Here is a 17,907-nt window from a genome sequence, read left to right as displayed (position 1 = left end):
GGCTGTGGCTTCGTTTAGTGGTCTCGTTCGGTGGTTGTTCACGTAAATGCTACCTATGTTGTCGGGTGATGAAATGCTGATGCTAGACTACTGTTTCCGTTCTACTAGCTGGGCTATCGTCGTCGGTGTGGTGGACGTCGTCATTGTTGTTGTTGTTGCCGGGAATGATGAAAATGATGATACACCAATAAAGCGATTGGTGTATGGATGATTGTTGAGGATCGGTAAGGGTTCGATCTTAACTACTCCCCCTTTTGGAGACGATTCGTCCCGAATTGTACTGGTCTCAGGTATAATCTCTGGTTTGCTTTTAGACTCCATGGATGCTCCAATATGAAGAGATATCTGTCTGCGTTTTCTCGAAATCCATGAAAGACCTGCAACGATACTTAGAAGAAGACATACGGTCGACATACTTAGAGATGTGTATGTCTGAATTTTGTGTTCCTTAGTTAATGCTTCAATCCGATGTCTATTATGGATGTGAATTTCTTCCATATTATTCTGGATTTCCAGGGTCTGTTCATTGATATGTAAACCATCTAATGGCATAACAAATGTCGGTTCTAATTTGTTTGCTTCGACATTTGAGAACTTGGTGCCATTTATTATGACAGAGCAATTGTGGAACTCTATCAAATACGTTCCAGATACGTTTCGTTTTGAAAGACCACAATTCGATTCGATTTCTGTGTTATTGATGTTTTTAGCGACAAGGTAATTGTCCATGATCGCTTTGATCTCCGTTGATTGATAGCATTTTACGAAAGTACAGTTTCCTGATAGTCCTCTCAGTAGGTTTGAGTAGCATAGGTCGCCGGTTATGTCCTCTAGGCTGCTTAGATTGCACAGCCTTGTCCTTTCGATTCGCAGGCAATCCTTCTTGATGAAATATGTTCTGTTGTCGCTTTGCAAAGCAGCATTAGCAGGAAGTTTTAAAATTTTATCTACTACTGGAAGAGGTTCTAGGAAAAAATGTGTGTACATAGCTTTTTCTATTTTTGGAATTGACACAACAAATATTAGTTTTGAATGGTTATAAAATGCTGACAATTCTAAATATTCATAAATTTGATCTAAACTGTTCGTCCTAATGTTTTGTTCTTCTAATATATCTGAAACAAATCCTAACTCTTCAATTGAAAGTATTTGTTTGGGAATAATGTTAGTTCTTGCTAACTGAATTGATTCAAAAATGTCTTCTAAATGTGATTTAAGGTTGTCTAAGTTGTAATTGATTTTCAAAATTTCTCTAAATAATTTAAAGTTTTTGTTGGTTTCGTTTTCAAATCTAGCTGATATAATGTTTTTAGTTATTTCACTCTGTTGTTGATTTAAACGGTTGATAATGGAATTGATTCTATTTTGGAGTTGTAGATTAATTTTAAGCTGTTCGTTGTTTTCGTTAATAAGTCTTTTGTTCTTGATCTGCAGTTCAAAAATATTTTTCGAAATTTGTTCATAGTCGTTATGGTCCATATTTCCTGTAATTCTTTTTATTCCAGTTCCGAGAAAATTAAATAATCCTCTTTTATTTCTTTGCTTTGGCCGAAGATTATTGAATAAACTGTGAACGGTTCCATATTTCGATTCTAAGATTTCAAACATATCAGTAAAATTTGAGAATGTCCGTATTCCTTGGATATTAGCAAGCAATTTTCTAAAAATAGGTTCGTAATTATCCAGTTCTAGGATATGAAACAATCTGTGATTGCCTATTTTTATAAAACTGTTACCAGTTTCTATGGTTAAAAGACCGGGGTTTTGTTTGAGATTAATGACGTGGATGGATTGTGGTTGGGATAGCTGAGTAAGGAATGTGGTTGTTATCAGGATATTCCAAATAAACGTCATCTAAAAAGAGAAAACAAATGAAAAAAAACATTAGAGATTCTGTGGTGTTACTTTCGGATTCGTCGCAGTTTTTCTTTATGCAATTTTCGACTTAGGATATCTTTGTACGTGTGTTTCCGGTTAGATCGTACTCGCACTTGTTGGTAGCGGTCCTTAATTTTCGACTTCACTCCTTGGATGCGGTTGTATGCCAATTCGTTTTGTTTTAGTTTTGGCGGATCCTCTCGCTTCCTGTTGTGGTACAGATTCTGTGAGTTTTGTGTCTTGGTTAGTTGTACTTGAACTTCGTCGTACAACTTGTCACGAAGTTCAACAAGGCGTTCCATTTCTATCGGTCTCTCCTGTCCATTTTTGGCTGCATATAAAATTTCACGTGGTTTCATGTTGGTAGCTGTATGGATGCTGTTATTGTATAAAGAACATGCGATTAAAAATTTTTCTTTGTTTGACACTTCACCGTATTTGTGTTTATTAGCGTTAAAAATTTCGGTTATTGTCGAATGAAATCTTTCGACTATTCCGTTTGTTTGACTGTGGTTCGAAGGAGTAAAATATTGTTGTATATTGAGATCTGAGAGTAATCCTCGAATTTCGATAGACTTAATTGCTGGTTCGTTATCCGACACAATCAAGCTTGGAGTGCCGTACAGTGTTATGTATTTTATTATCGCCTTTCGTATATCCGCAATTGATCTCGATTTTATTGGGATTAATGTTCCATACCTTGTGAACTTGTCTACTACAGATAAAAACAAATTTGGTTGAGCGATGTAGATATCTATATGAATAATTTCAATGGGTTGTTTCGGTATAGGGGTCTCTCCAAATTTAATTTTGTAAGGTTTTCTCTCGTATTTTGCTTTATTACAAGTATCACATAGGATGATGTACTTCCTAACTTTCCTTTTCATATTAGGAAAAAAGAATCTTCTTTTTATCTCCTCCAGATTTTCACGAATACCTCTGTGAGCTGTTTCGTGGGTATCCTCGATAATTGAGTTTTGATCTTCTAAGTTTGGTAGATCAATGAGAATTTTTTGTGATATGCAGAGTTTGAAAGTTTTGCATCTACTAAAATAGTTTTTGTATACAATTTGTAAGGATTGTATCACGTTTTCAGGACACATAATGCAGTTTGATCGTCTGGGATCCATGTATTCTTTCAAAATTCGAATTAAAAGTGGTACACCAAATGTTGTTTTCGTAATAGTTCTTCGGTACACACGAGGGAAAATTTCTTCGTATGTCTCAGATTCGTTAGGGTCAATTTTTAAAATAATTTGATTGTGAAAAAAATTTATTGGTTTTTCTGTACATTTGATGAATTCAGAGTCATCTGTATCAGCAGAATGCACTGAACAGTCGTCTGAGTCGGAATCATCTTCGTTCACGTTGATATCATGTGTTATCCTCGATAGAGCATCAGCGACAACGTTTTGCTTACCGGGTCGGTGTTTTATTTCAAAATCATATTCTAATAACTGTAGACGCCATTTAACTAGTTTTGTATTGGGTGTTTTGAGGTTTAGTGCGTATGTTAAAGGTTGGTGATCCGTGTATAATGTAAATTTTCTACCAAAAAGGTAGGGTCTAAAATATTGAGTTGCCCATACGATCGCTAATAATTCTTTTTCTATTGCTGAATATCTTTCTTCAGTTTTCGTCAATGTTCTAGACGCATATGCTACGGGTCTGTCTTGTCCAATAGCACCTTGAGATAGAACGGCACCTAGAGCAAAATTACTAGCATCTGTGGTTAGCACGAATGGTTTTTCGAAATCTGGATATTGAAGGATATCGCTTTGAGTTAAAAGTTTTTTGCATGCAACGAATGTTTTTAAAAAAATATCTGTGTGCTCTACGTGTTCGCCTTTCCTCAGTTGAGCAGTGAGAGGTTTTGTTATTCTGGCGAAATCGCGAACGAATCTACGATAATATCCTAAAATTCCTAGAAAGCCTCTTAGTTCTTTCTGGTTTTTGGGGATAGGCCAATTTTGAATTGCTTCGATTTTGCTTGGATTTGGTTTAACGCCATTATCTGTCACAATATGGCCTAGAAATGCCACTTCTTTCTTAAGGAATTCACTTTTATCTAGCTGTATTTTGAGGTTTACTTTTTCCAATGCCATAAATATTTTTGTCAAATTTTCAATATGTTCTTGAAGAGAAACAGAAAAAATAATAATGTCATCCATATAAACAAGACAACATTTTCCAATTAGGTCACGGAGTACGTGATCCATGACACGCTGAAAAGTTGCTGGAGCATTTTTCAGTCCAAATGGCATTCTTAAGTATTCGTATAATCCATGTTCTACGGAAAAGGCTGTTTTCTGGATATCATCTGGGTGAACTTCGATCTGGTGAAAGCCAGATGCTAGGTCCAATGTTGTGAAATATTGGCATTTTCCTAGTTTGTCTAATATTTCGGTTATGTTGGGTAGTGGGTATTTGTCATCTATAGTCTTTTCATTAAGTTTTCTATAGTCGACTACTAATCTCCACTTCTGTTGTCCAGATGCATCTAATTTCTTTGGTACGATCCAAATTGGAGAGCACCAAGGAGACGTGCTGGGACGTATGATGCCTTGAGACAGCATCTTAGAAACTTGTTTTTGTACCTCCTCTTTATGACAATAGGGGTACCTGTAGCTTTTTGCATGAACGGGTAGATCGTCTTTGGTTTCTATTCTATGTTTAATGACGTTCGTAAAGCTTAGATTGTCACCTTCCAAATAGAAAACACTTGGAAATTTCGAAATCAAATTGATCAATTTTCGCTTCTCTTCTATGTTTAAATGGTCGATTCGAAGCTGATTTTTCAATCTAGGATCTATTGATGTGTTATCAAATACGTATCCAGGTTCATAATTTTCAACTTTTTGCACTACTTCAAAATTATTCAATTCGGAGAAAATGAGTCGATTAGGGCTGATTTTCACTGGAACTTCACAGCAGTTTTTCAAAAGAACTGTAGCTTTGTTGTCTTTTGCTGTGTAGAGTCCTGGTAGAATCATTACTTCGTCTGTTAGAGGAAGTGGATGTTCGACGAAAAAGTCGCCATTCGGTACATTCGTTTTTAGAGATAATGGAATTTCTTCATATGCATTTAGATTGCGACTAAATGAATCGGGGTATTTTCGAAGCATGTTAACTGATGTAGTAGGAAGTTTGAGAGTATTAGATGAGGTTAAAATTTCTGCTTTTAGATTTCTGAGTGATTCGTATCCAATCAGTCCGTCGAAGTATGGATGGAATTTCAAAGCGTAAAAGGTTAGTGGTTGGTTAAACATTTCGATTTCAACACATTTGTTAATGTTGTGTTTCCCATTGATATTTTTGACTCCTATAGGTGTACAGTTTTTCAGAAAACATGTACTAATTTTGTCAGGATCCACGTAGTTCTTGTTGGCACCAGTGTCAACTAAAAACTTTAGTTCGCCAAATTTAGTTTTCATTTTTATATAGGGTAGAAAATTATTACTGTTCATGTTTCTGGTATTTCGGGCAATTCCATCTGAAAATTTAAGGTATCACCCTCTGGTTCAGTAACGGGTTGTTCTTCGGAACTATTATTGATATTAACTTGCTCATAATTAGTTGCATCATATTGGTAACAGTTAGATGGCTCACTGTATTGACCGTAGTAATCGATTGGTTCTGTCCAATTTACTTCATGAAAATTTGGTCTATTCATATAATTTACTTTTAAACTTCTCAATGACTGGTCGATTTCCATTGGAGTGGGTTTTGGAGGACGATAGGTTCCGGAAGGAGGTTTACTAAATTGGTTAGGATTTCGGTTGAATGGATTGGATGGGCCAGGTTGTTGTGGTCTTTGAGAATGATTTGGTTGACTGGGAGAAAATGTACGTTGAAATGGTACTTGAGGTTGGAATGGAGAGAACTGTTGAGGGGTGTGCTGTAGTTGTTGTGGACGTTGGATTGGTGCAACGCGTTGGAATGGATTAGTTTGGATTGGGTAACTTGGAAACGAATTTTGTGTTACCGGAGTTTGCTGAAATCTTGAAAATGGGTTTGAAAATTTGTTTTGAAATTTGTTCCTAGTAGGGACAGGTGGGGTATAAGATTTTTGTTTGTGATAATAAAAGTTTCTTTCTTCAATACATCGTCTTAAAGCGTCTTTCAACGATGTGGGACATTGAGCACGGATGACAGTGCCTACCGGTTCATTGAGCCCTGCAAGAAACACTTTCAGGCCTATTTCCTGGTAAAATAGATTTTTCGCGGCTCTTACGTCACTGTTGTGTTCGTTTAAATTTAATTGATTTACCATAAGGGACAACATAAAAGTTATTTCCTTATAGAAATCTTCAATCTCCTTATCCGCTTGTGTAATTTTAAACAGGTCCTTTGTGAGAGATACTTCATCTCTTTTGTCGCTGTAGTGTGTAATCAGACTGTTTTTAATTTCGTCCCAGTCTGTGTTAGTGCCATAAAATTCTAGAACATTGTCAGCGTCTCCTATAATTTTGGATCTGATGGCAAGAAGCCATACAGTGTAAGCTGGAGTGTTCTTGACCTTTGAAATTTCAGGCATAAGATCATCAATAGATCTTATGAATGAGTGTAACTTAATGGGGTTACCATCAAATGGTGGCAACATCCTGATAATTTGGGGGGTCTGAAGGGCTCGCAAGGCGCCTTCTACTGAATTTTGTTGCTGAACAACAGCGGCTTCTTTTGCAATTGATTGTTGGTGCGTAGCGAACGCTTCCAACTCTGCTATTCTAGAGTCGCGTTGTTGCATTATGCCTATTAATTCTCTGATCTGGGTTTCTAACTCCCCGACTTGGATAGTGATCAAGTCGCGGTTCTCGTCAAACTTTGCCATTTTTCACACTTGAAGTTAAAATTGATAAAAAAAAATCCTTTCAAAAAATGGTAAAAAAGAAAAAATACAGGTGAAGAGAATTTATGTTTTCTAGGATTTCAAAAAAAAAATCCTTTCAAAAAATGGTAAAAAAAAATACAGGTGAAGAGAATTTATGTTTTCTAAGATTTTTGTTTTAAATAAAAAAAGCTAAATTAATTATTTTTCTATCACTGTAATAGATATTTTTTTCTTATATTTTGTTATTTTGATCATTCACTTAAATCACTCTGATAATCACTTATATAAAAAAGCTTAATTCTACTTACGGTTTTATCCGATGTTCCCTCGGATGGTTAAATTGTCCGATATTCCCTCGGATGATTCGATTGTCCGATATTCCCTCGGATGGTTCGATGTCCGATATTCCCTCGGATGGTTCGATTGTCCGATATTCCCTCGGATGGTTCGATGTCTTCTAGCAGGTGTGAAGCTTCGTTAAAGATGATTTTGGTGTCTCGGTAAACCGCCGGTGCACTAGAATCTGTAGTTTAGGTGTTTCCTCCTTTGCTCCTCGGTAAGCCGCCGATGATTTCGGATAAGAACACTTTTCACTACACTTTAACTACTCCACGCTAGAACTGCCGACTGCGCCAGTGAAGAAGGGTGTCACCCAGACTAAGTTTTAAAAAAAGAACTTATTCGATCTACTGCCTAAAACGAACTGAACCTTTATTCAATTATTAATTACGATCAAACCTCACTACCTATTGCAATGCTTATGCTGTTGCTGTGGAAGAACTGCTGATGCCGCGGGTCCAAAGGGCTGTGGCTTCGTTTAGTGGTCTCGTTCGGTGGTTGTTCACGTAAATGCTACCTATGTTGTCGGGTGATGAAATGCTGATGCTAGACTACTGTTTCCGTTCTACTAGCTGGGCTATCGTCGTCGGTGTGGTGGACGTCGTCATTGTTGTTGTTGTTGCCGGGAATGATGAAAATGATGATACACCAATAAAGCGATTGGTGTATGGATGATTGTTGAGGATCGGTAAGGGTTCGATCTTAACTTATATATATACAGTCATCTCTCCCTTACTCGATATTGAAGGGACTATCGAGTTAGGGAGGTATCGAGTTACAGAACACAAAAGCAGTGCAACTGCGTTCCAAGGGACCATCGAGTTAGCCATGAAAACCAACTTTTACTATGGTTCTCTAACTCGATATCGAGATACGGAATATCGAGTAAGGGAGAGTTAACTGTATATATATATATATATATATATATATATATATATATATATATATATATATATATATATATATATATATATATATATATATATATATATATATATATATATATATATATATATATATATATATATATATATATATATATATATATATATATATATATATATATATATATATATATATATATATATATATATATATATTTATATACTTATATATATATATATATACATATATTTATATATATATATATATATACATATATATATATATATATATATGTCTGAAAAACAGTGTTTGATAGTTGTGTGAAAGTTGCACTTGCTTGCTGTCAATTTGTTAATATGAAGCACAATGCAGGCTGGTTTCTCCCCAGAAAATGTATCGAGAAATCAATTTCTGATAAATTAAAACACTAAGGTGATTGCGTTTTAGTAACCATTATGATTAGAATTCAATACATTCAAATGGCACAACATATGGTAAAATGAAGACTATCAACCCATTTGAACATTTTTCGAAAAAAATCTCAATCAAAACAGTAAATGTGAAATACTAATTTCAACTCTAATCTCCACATCCAGGAAATTGCCAAAACATAAACTGTTAAATATTTCTTTTGCCCAAACACCACCCGTCGATCCGTACTCTCATTCGAAGAGGGGGTGGAAATCCAATATCCGCGGTTGCGAGGCGTAAATTTGGTTATTTCTGTTTCTATTTCTACACACTGAACTGCTATCCGTTCATGATGGGCCATATGCTCAGCGTTTTACAATGATGATGATGATGATCGAGAAATAACGCTTACTGACAGGCGAGATAAAGGCAGTGTGGGGGCATTAACTGTTTTACATTCGATTTGCACCTGAACGCTCCACCCATCGATCGCTGCTTGTGCTGGTGTACTTCCGAAAACCCTCTTCTTAACCGACGCTCAGCCGATTATCGATTTGATTAAGATAGCACTAGGCAACACTAGTTTATGCACTCTGACCATTTGCAAAAGATTCAAAAGATTTTGACCCACTGACTTCAATTTTTAAAATTATTATGATATGTAAAGTTTTAGTGAAAAAGCTATTTTTATTCACAATTTTTTACATTTTCATGGAACTTAACGTTTTTGTTCCACATCAATTGATTACATCTGCTTAATGAAATTCTTGCTTATAATTTATTTGATCGAACTCGATCTAATACTCGCATTTAAACCATGAAATTAGGTTCTTCTTCTTTCAATGAGCATTTCCACAGTTATTAACTATGAGCTTTTTTTTTTGAGAAAGTTGCCATTTTCACATTCGTGGCAAACGACGATGATACTTTATGCCCAGGAAAGTCAAGGACATTTCCATTACGAAAAGATCCTGGACCGACTGGGAATCGAACCCAGAAACCTTCAGACGGGCTTTTCTTTGTAGCCGTGGACTCATAAAATTATGTATCTCATGTCATTTTTTCGAGAAAAGTTTTGTTTTCAATCTTACATAGCGTAAAACGGGGTAACATTGATCAGCTGAGTAACTGAGCTGATTGGAATATCCTGCCTAGTCATAAGTTCAAATCAACATTTATCGATGGAATAATTTTAATGCATGAAAGGTACTTATCTTTTTTTGTTCATAAGCTAATAAAAATTAAGGCCTTCGTAAAAAATATTTTTTTCATGCGTCAAATTTTCAATTTTTTTAAACAATGGTTTCCATGCTTTTATGTATTTAGATTCAGAAACAATGATTTTAGTGAGTATCGACATTCATAATACAATTAAAGGATTACATAAAACATTTTTAACATGGTTTGAACTTTCAGAAAATAAGCGATGGACGCCTATACTTTTTTTTAAATATATAAACATGGCAACTTTGCATTTTCAATTGAAGTTTTTAATAAATATAAAAAAACTGATCAATGTAATCCCGAATTATGGTATTGCTTTCCATAATGATATGACCTCCAATTTCTTTTCGTATACAGGAAAATATAAATGACCACAAATGAAGAGAGAATTATTCTATTTTTTCCATTATAATACGAACACATGGAACCTGAGCTTTTTAAAATAATACGACCACTTACGCAATTATCGATGTTTTCACCTAATAAAATGTGTTTCAACTGTTATTTTGGCCTAGTAATCACAGATCATCATACAAACAGCTTGAATCACGTTGTTTAATCAATAGTGTTAACGCTGGGTTCTGTGGAACAGTAATTAGAGTAAACAAAAATTCATGAATATCGATTAAGTTTGACCGAGTGTAAAACTTGGTGATATTTTTCAATGTGCACGTATGCTAAAAGTAAAATCAAATTGAAAAGATGGTATGTAATTGATTCATAGCGCCATTTTTTATGTAACTTTCCTTAAAGTGGTCATATAATTTTGAAAAGCCCAATTTGTTACATATGTCCATAGTATCCATAATGCATATTTGTCTTAAACAATTCTTTATTCATTAACTCGCATTTGAGGTTCTGCATCATAATTGGGTATTTCATCCTACTTCATTTTTCCTTTTATGTATAATAAAATATCTGAAATTGGTCATATTATTATGAAAAATTGCCCATCAGGAATTTTTGTTTAAAAGAACTGACAGCAAAAATCTGAACTATTACAAAAATTAAAAATTTTTGGTCTTTAGCTGAAAGTTTTATCCACTGAGACCTTGATATGAATAAACATTTCTGAGCTTAATTTAGATTTGCACTCTCATTCTGAAAGTCGAAAAATCGGGTTTATGTACACAATACCCTATTTCATTGAATTTTTATCTTTGTTAGTCTAAACAACAAACTCTCGCCCTCCAAGGTGGCAGCCAGACATTTTTCACTCAAAATAATACTCATATTCTTTACTTGTCTCAAAAAAAAGCAACGATTGAAAATTTGTACGAAAAATGAAGTTTGCTTTGATTGCACTCGTGATATGTGTCGAAATTGTGAAACAAGATTCAGAAAATCGTTAATTTCATAGGGTACCATTGCTCACCTAATTTTTGCCACTGCTCTAACTCAGTTTGTTCTCAGCTTTTTGATGGTGATCTGAGAATTCAAAACAAGGGGCGCACCGTTAAGGGTTTTTCTGACGGTTTTCTGGCGAAATCCAAGATAGCGGTCAAATTCAAAATAACTAATTGGTGTTCAGACTGCACCAAGTTTTTTTCAATGATTTCAGGAGACGCTTTCCAGGCATTCGAAATGACCAAAGTTTGAATTATTTGCTTTAATAATGGAACATATTTGTATGATGAAACGTCTGTATCAGAAAAATCAGAACTGATGGAATTCTTGACTTTGTTCTTAACTTATCTTTACAAAATATAATTTAGTCAAGTTTGTCTGTACTCCGACAAATTGAAAGCTGCATCCTTCCTCTATACAATGCCACTTAGTTTGCTAAGTGTTCCAAGGAAAATATGACACATATTACGCAAAAAAGTACCTCCGATTTACCAAAAAATGGGCTTCTTCACAAACTTCTAAGGTAGCTGAAGTACGAGGGGTCCACCAAATGAGTAAGCCGAAACGACCACCTTCTAATATTTTAGAATCAGTGACATAAAATTGGAATTCAAAAGATGTCTGCAGATGGCGGCCTGGTTTCAGGGAGAGAGTGGCTCAGAATAAAATCCAATTTTTTACGTAGCCGTAAAATTTTGTAGTTTACAGTAAAAACTTGTATTATCATGGAAATACGTGATTTTGTTGAAAATGGTAGCAGTTTTTTTCAGATACTACTGCTAACATACAGAAAAGCATAACGGTTTAGCTGGATGCTTTCAACAGTTATAAGTTGCAACGGGGATTTTCTTAGCGGCTTTTAGAACTAAAATATTTCTTCTACGCTGAACGTTTTGATTGTGTTTTCAATATTTGAAAAAGAATTGAAAAATATTTCAAATACAATCGGAACGTTGGGCGTAGAAGACATATTTAAGCGCTGATTGCCGTTGAGGCTGTAAGCCGCTAAGAAAATGCATAACAATGAGACAAAATGATGAAATTTGAATTGCATAACAAAAACTTGGATTTTTGGGATTTTAAAACATTTTGTTATTTTTTTGTTGAAGTTTGATTGGGAGAAATTTATGAAGCTAATTATTCATCCAATAAATAGTGCAATTACAGTCAAATACTGTGGAACAAAATATTTAAAACCGATACATATGCGGAATATTGTGACTGAAATATTGCGGCGCTTATATTAAATCCACATCCAGCGGCGGCGGTAACGCGCAGAAGATTTGCGCGCAATTCAAACGCAACGTCAAAATTCAAGTAGGCTTGGATTTTTTCGTGCTTCAAGGACACAAATGTTTCAAATTTGCTAAATCTCAAACATTTATTGATTTTCATTAACACTGCGACGGTATATCGACATTTTCAGATAATTGTATTACGTGGATTTATCTTGCAGAGCACAATAACATTTTTTATTTAAACTCTTCGTGATATACAAAACTCACAGGGCATAATAAAGTCAGACGGTGTGTGTCGTATGTTTAAAAAGACACCGTCTTATACGTCATAGTTTTAAAATATATTCGTAGACATCGGACTATTTGTATAAAATTTAAGAAAATCATAAATTGCTTTTAAAATATTATGTTGAAAGCGCTTCTACAGTATGGCCCATAAAAAATGCGAAAATCGTCATATCATGTTTTATGATAGTTTTTACATAGAAAATGTAAATGAAACATAAATATTATTCATTACTTGTATTGTTTAATCTATTTAGACTCAATTTTTTGCTTTGGACATGATTTTTATCTACTTACTTTCACCAAGCCAGAGAGGAATTGGAAGCATACCTTCAGATTATATCATGCGGACGTGGAGTTCAATAGCTGTGTGATGAAAGCTTCTAAAACATCAACGATGGCGTGGGATTCTTCACAGGCCTTGTCTCCAGCATACGCCCATATCAAATGATAGAATTGGTTCATACCTGGGTAATTGGGGACTTAAAACATATTTTTGAAAAAACGGCTCGTTTTGTAGAGCTTTGATTGAACCTTCATATAAGTGTGGCAAGCGGCTCCGTTTTCCTCAAAACCTATGAGCTAGTATTGATATAAGATGTCTCTAACCGAAGGAACAAATTTCATCCTCAAAAATCTGTTATAGACTTCCGTGTTTATATTTTTATTCTACCTTAACAAAAAATAAAGGCATATCTAACCTATAAGACGCAAATGTCCTCAAAACTATGACCCTGGTGGAAAGTTTATCATCAGAGTACACGACACTCAGACACTGTTTCTAGCTTTGGGAGGACAAGACCTTTGAACTTATTTGCTTTATTACATTATTTCGGACAGTAAGAAAAATATGACAAAAATTGTCCTGGATAGCGAAGTTGTGTCAGAATATACTACAATAATCAGAAATTACATTCACTATCAAGAACAATGAAAATAACGCTTGTGGATGCTATATTCTTGTTCAAACAATTTTCGCATTTTTTCATGGGCCATACTGTATAAACTATCTGTAATCTATATTTCACTGCGAGGAATGCTTTCCCTCCCTTGCCAAGATTTTTCTGCCAAATAGTAATGACAGCGAAGATTGATAACAAAAGGGTAAGAAATCTTGCTACCTGCTTATCATAATTTGATGACTGATTTGTTTATCATTTTAACTGAATTAAAAGAAAAAAAAATTAACACTCAAATTTGTTCGTCGAATAACAAAACAACAGCAAATTCTGTTATCACTGAGTTGAGTGTTCAGGCTCTAATTCACGCTTACAATTTCAAAAATATTGTCTGATAGTAAAGTCTACTTTGCTTACTAACACACGCTTTATAGAAATGTTATGGAAAAAATGTGTAATAACATATTTTGTTATGAACCTGTTATCAAACATGTCTGTCAAGAATACAATAATATTATATTTTTTTATCATTCGCACAATTCAACTCGCACAATGTGCGCAAAGATCAGAATTGAACCACTTGCTTTATGACATGGGTATTTTCTGAACGGGACCAGTGAGCAGATGACGGAAATCGATGCCCGACGTTATTTTGGAATCCAAAATTGCGGCTTCCGGTTTGTGAAAATCACTACAAACTCATGCAATATGGGTATTTTTGGAACGGGGCCCACGAGTAGATGGTGGAAATCGATGTTCGATGCATTTTGGAATCCAAAATATCATCTAATTGTCGGCATTCCAAAAATACCCATATTGCATGGGTTTGTAGTGATTTTGACAAAACGGAAGTCGCTATATTGAATTCCAAAATGGCTTCTGACATCGATTTTCGTCATCTACTCGTCAGTCCCATTAAAAAAATACCCATACATCGAAGGTTTAAAGTGATTTACACAAACTGGAAGTCGCCATCTTGGATTCCAAAATGGCTTCTGACATTGATATCCGCAGAGTTGCTTGCTGTCACTATCGAGGCTTGAAATTTGCTGATTTCGACTAGCCGCCTGTGATACAACTCAGATCATTCTGTATACCATCAACATCTGGTATTTCATGATGGTGAAAGAATATGGATATCGCTGAAAGGTTTAGTTGAGTCTTAAATGAGGCTAATAAAACGGCAACTTACCAGTACGATATTTTTGACAGTGCAAAGGATGAATGGTTACTATTTGTTGGTCACCGAATAACATTAATAGCTTGGATAATTACCTCGTGATCACTCATTTTACAGTAATTATGATCTAGAGGGCGATGTTGCTTCTCTGCTGTTGGTTGTCAAATCAAAATGATGTGGATAGCTCGAAAATGATATTGATAGTTTTAGTTTTGACAATAAAGTGAATCGATTCACACTGCGCGTAATTTCGCTGTTTAATCAATTTATTCACAAACACTTCTTATTATATACCTCCCTCAATATCTGCTGACCCAATTTCACTATCATTTCTTCTGTTTTTCTTCGTTTTAATTTTAATTGCTTGTTTAATCTTCATGTTTAAAAGTGTTCGGTATTCGAAGCATCGTAATTTAATGCTTTGAAATCCGCACACCAAGATTGATTGCTGAAACCTGTTGTTTTAGGTCTTTCACTTCACTTTCAAGTACCTATTGAGCAACATTAATAAACACTATTCATTACATTTTCAAAGCTTAAAATAATTCCACTAGTAAAAAATCGTTTAAACCGTACATTCAACTGTTCTTAACTAGTCAACGAAGAGGAGCTGAAAATTAGTGTTCCAATTGAAGTTATTTTGTTTTTAATTTTATTTTGGAAATTTTAACCGCCTACTATGATGTAAATACAGTAAAAATGTTAATATGAAATATCAAAATTAATGCGTACATTAAAATTTATATTTCTATGGGCCTGACTTACCATAAATTATTAAAATGTTTATAGTATCCGGCTTTTCAAGCGTCCGGGAATGCGATGCAAAACGGTACCCATATTTCATGGGTTTGAAGTAATTTTCACAAACCGGAGGTCACCTTCTTGGATTCCAAAATGGCTTCGGACATCTGTTCCCGTCATCTACAAGTCGATTCCGTTCCAAAACTTCTCCAATATTTTTCAATAGAAGCTCGCCCCATTTAGTAGGTGCCAGGGATGCAAAAAGTATTGTAGCAAACATTTATCACCTCTACATTCACATGTTTCTACACGATCATCAAAATCCAAAGCAAGCCATGACCGTTCAAAATAAAAAAAAACTGTCAAGGTACTTCAAAACTGTAATCTTCTTATTCCCAACGGTTATTCAAACCCGGATGCGAGAAGACTCGAGCACAGTGGTGAACTTGTTTATATGCTTCGCAACATAATGATTGTTCTCTTGTTGTTAGCGCTAATAGATTTCAATTTAATGGAAACACAATCAACATATTAGCGATTGAGTTTATTTAATATTTTTTTTTAATCATTCAACTCCCTGACAACGATAATGAAAGTTTTCATAAATTTGATATTATCCAGTTTTCCAACTTTGCTCGTGAAAACTGTGCTGGTATTGAATTTGCACAAAATATGCTGGATAACAGCCAAGTTTGTCTATTTCAACTTTATTAAATTCCAAGCTGGATTCCAAAATATCCTGGATGCTGGATCCTGATAATGAATCGGATACTTTCTTGAAACGATTCATGTAGAGTACTGTACATCTCACAGCAAATTGAATACAGTTGGATACATGGTTTTCTGATAGAATTATAAGCTAGATTCGTTGCATATCCACATAGAGTCCTCATAATTTAAGATTCTTCGAGAAAATACTTTACACTCACTGCCATTTATTTGACATTACTGTAGTTAACGAATGACATTTATTGGTTGTGCACAAAATACCTGTCTCTTTCTCTCTGCGAATTTCATTGAAGTTGTATTTTTTTCATTGCATTATTTATAATTCCTCTCAGCCACTTGGATAAATTGTATTGTTTTGGATGAATTTTAATGAAGCTTATCAATACACATTTTACATATTGCGAGATTTATCGTAGAAAATTTTGAAAACACAGATTTTTTTTGTGTTTGATTGTACCTATGAAAGGGGTCAACTGGTAATGTATTTGAGGAATCTAGACAAAAAAAAAACAAGTAATCCAGGTTTACAAATTTCACGATTTTTTTTTTGAATTATCTGGAACAGTTGTTGATTCTCCAAACAATCACTTCAGCATTGTCCATTACATTCCAATAAAGCTAGCAATGAAGGTTTTGAAAATTTTCTCCAAATTCTACTAGTTATACAAATAGTTTATTCATAAATTTCATTAAACATATTTTGATAACCTCTAATAATGCCCAATACAATCAGTTTAAGCTTCTTGCGGAAGTTCATCCAATAACACAGCGGAACACATTTTTGTCTTAAGCACCGAATTCCGCTATTTACTCAAATAAAAGTTGCTGAATGCAGTTTTTAAAAATATCATATCAAGCCTAGTTTATGAGGTACTGCTGTTGAAAATACAAAATTTGAATTTTTGAGCCAACTTGCATGCAAGTTTGCCAGCTTGCATGGCAATTTTTTTGCCTAATTTGCCACATAATTCAATTTTTATGTGTATAACAACACTTATCATCAAAGTTTATAATAAATTCGATGCTCAAAAGTTATTTTCTGGTGGTTTAGAAAAGTATGTGTTTGTATTTCAGTTTTTTTTATATGAAGACTGCAAGCATGTAGAAAAAATCCAATTAATTTATACTTGTTTTTAATTATGAATCGTGGTTTACCGCTAACCAGCCGAGTGAAAGTTTAACAACTACCGAAAAGCTAAACATTACATATAATTTGCAATTGGATTAGATGGACAAATTGATGTGAAGATTTGCGAAAAAGTTACACGTCTTCTCAGTGAGAATCGAACTCACGACTCCCCGATCTCTAGTTGGGGCGCGTTACCACTACGCCTAGTCCTCTCATGGCGTAGTGGTAACGCGCCCCAACTATAGATCGGGGAGTCGTGAGTTCAATTCTCACTGAGAAGACTTGTAACTTTTTTGCAAATCTTCACATCAATTTGTCCATCTAATCCAATTGCAAATTATATGTATTGTTTAGCTTTTCGGTAGTTGTTCAATTAATTTATATTTAATCGTACAATTTAAATCAAATCATATCCAAAATTAAAGTTGAAATTTTGTTTTGCATGCTCGACAGATAAGATCATAAAAAACTTTGATAAATCATATCTTAAATTTTATGTAAACATCAATGAAACGTTTAATGAAATGTTTTATACAACTTCAGTAACCTGTAACTTAAATTTGTGACGTGTTGGAACATTTCTGAGAACGGCATCAGATTCAGCAACCCCAAATCTACTAGTGATACATAATTTTAATCTTAAGTCACGCAAACATTTTATTTTTGTTACGCTTTGTAATTTGACGTTTTCTTAATTTGAGTTAATCTTCAAATCATATCAAGATACTTTTTAGAATTTAGCTGACGAACCCAAAATACATTAAAACCATGGAATTAAAGAGAAAAGAAGT

The 17,907-nt window shown here is 34.4% G+C and overlaps 1 non-coding gene across 1 annotated transcript; it reads left to right on the top strand.

Moving 5' to 3' along the window:
• Positions 1–17,324: 17,324 nt before the first annotated feature.
• Trnay-aua lies at positions 17,325–17,397 on the top strand. Its single transcript has one exon. It is a non-coding gene; the product is annotated as a tRNA-Tyr (tRNA).
• Positions 17,398–17,907: the final 510 nt, after the last annotated feature.

This window comes from Aedes aegypti, chromosome 2 (genome assembly GCF_002204515.2).
Source record: "Aedes aegypti strain LVP_AGWG chromosome 2, AaegL5.0 Primary Assembly, whole genome shotgun sequence".
Lineage (NCBI taxonomy): Eukaryota > Metazoa > Arthropoda > Insecta > Diptera > Culicidae > Aedes > Aedes aegypti.
This window is presented reverse-complemented; position numbering and strand designations above follow the sequence as displayed.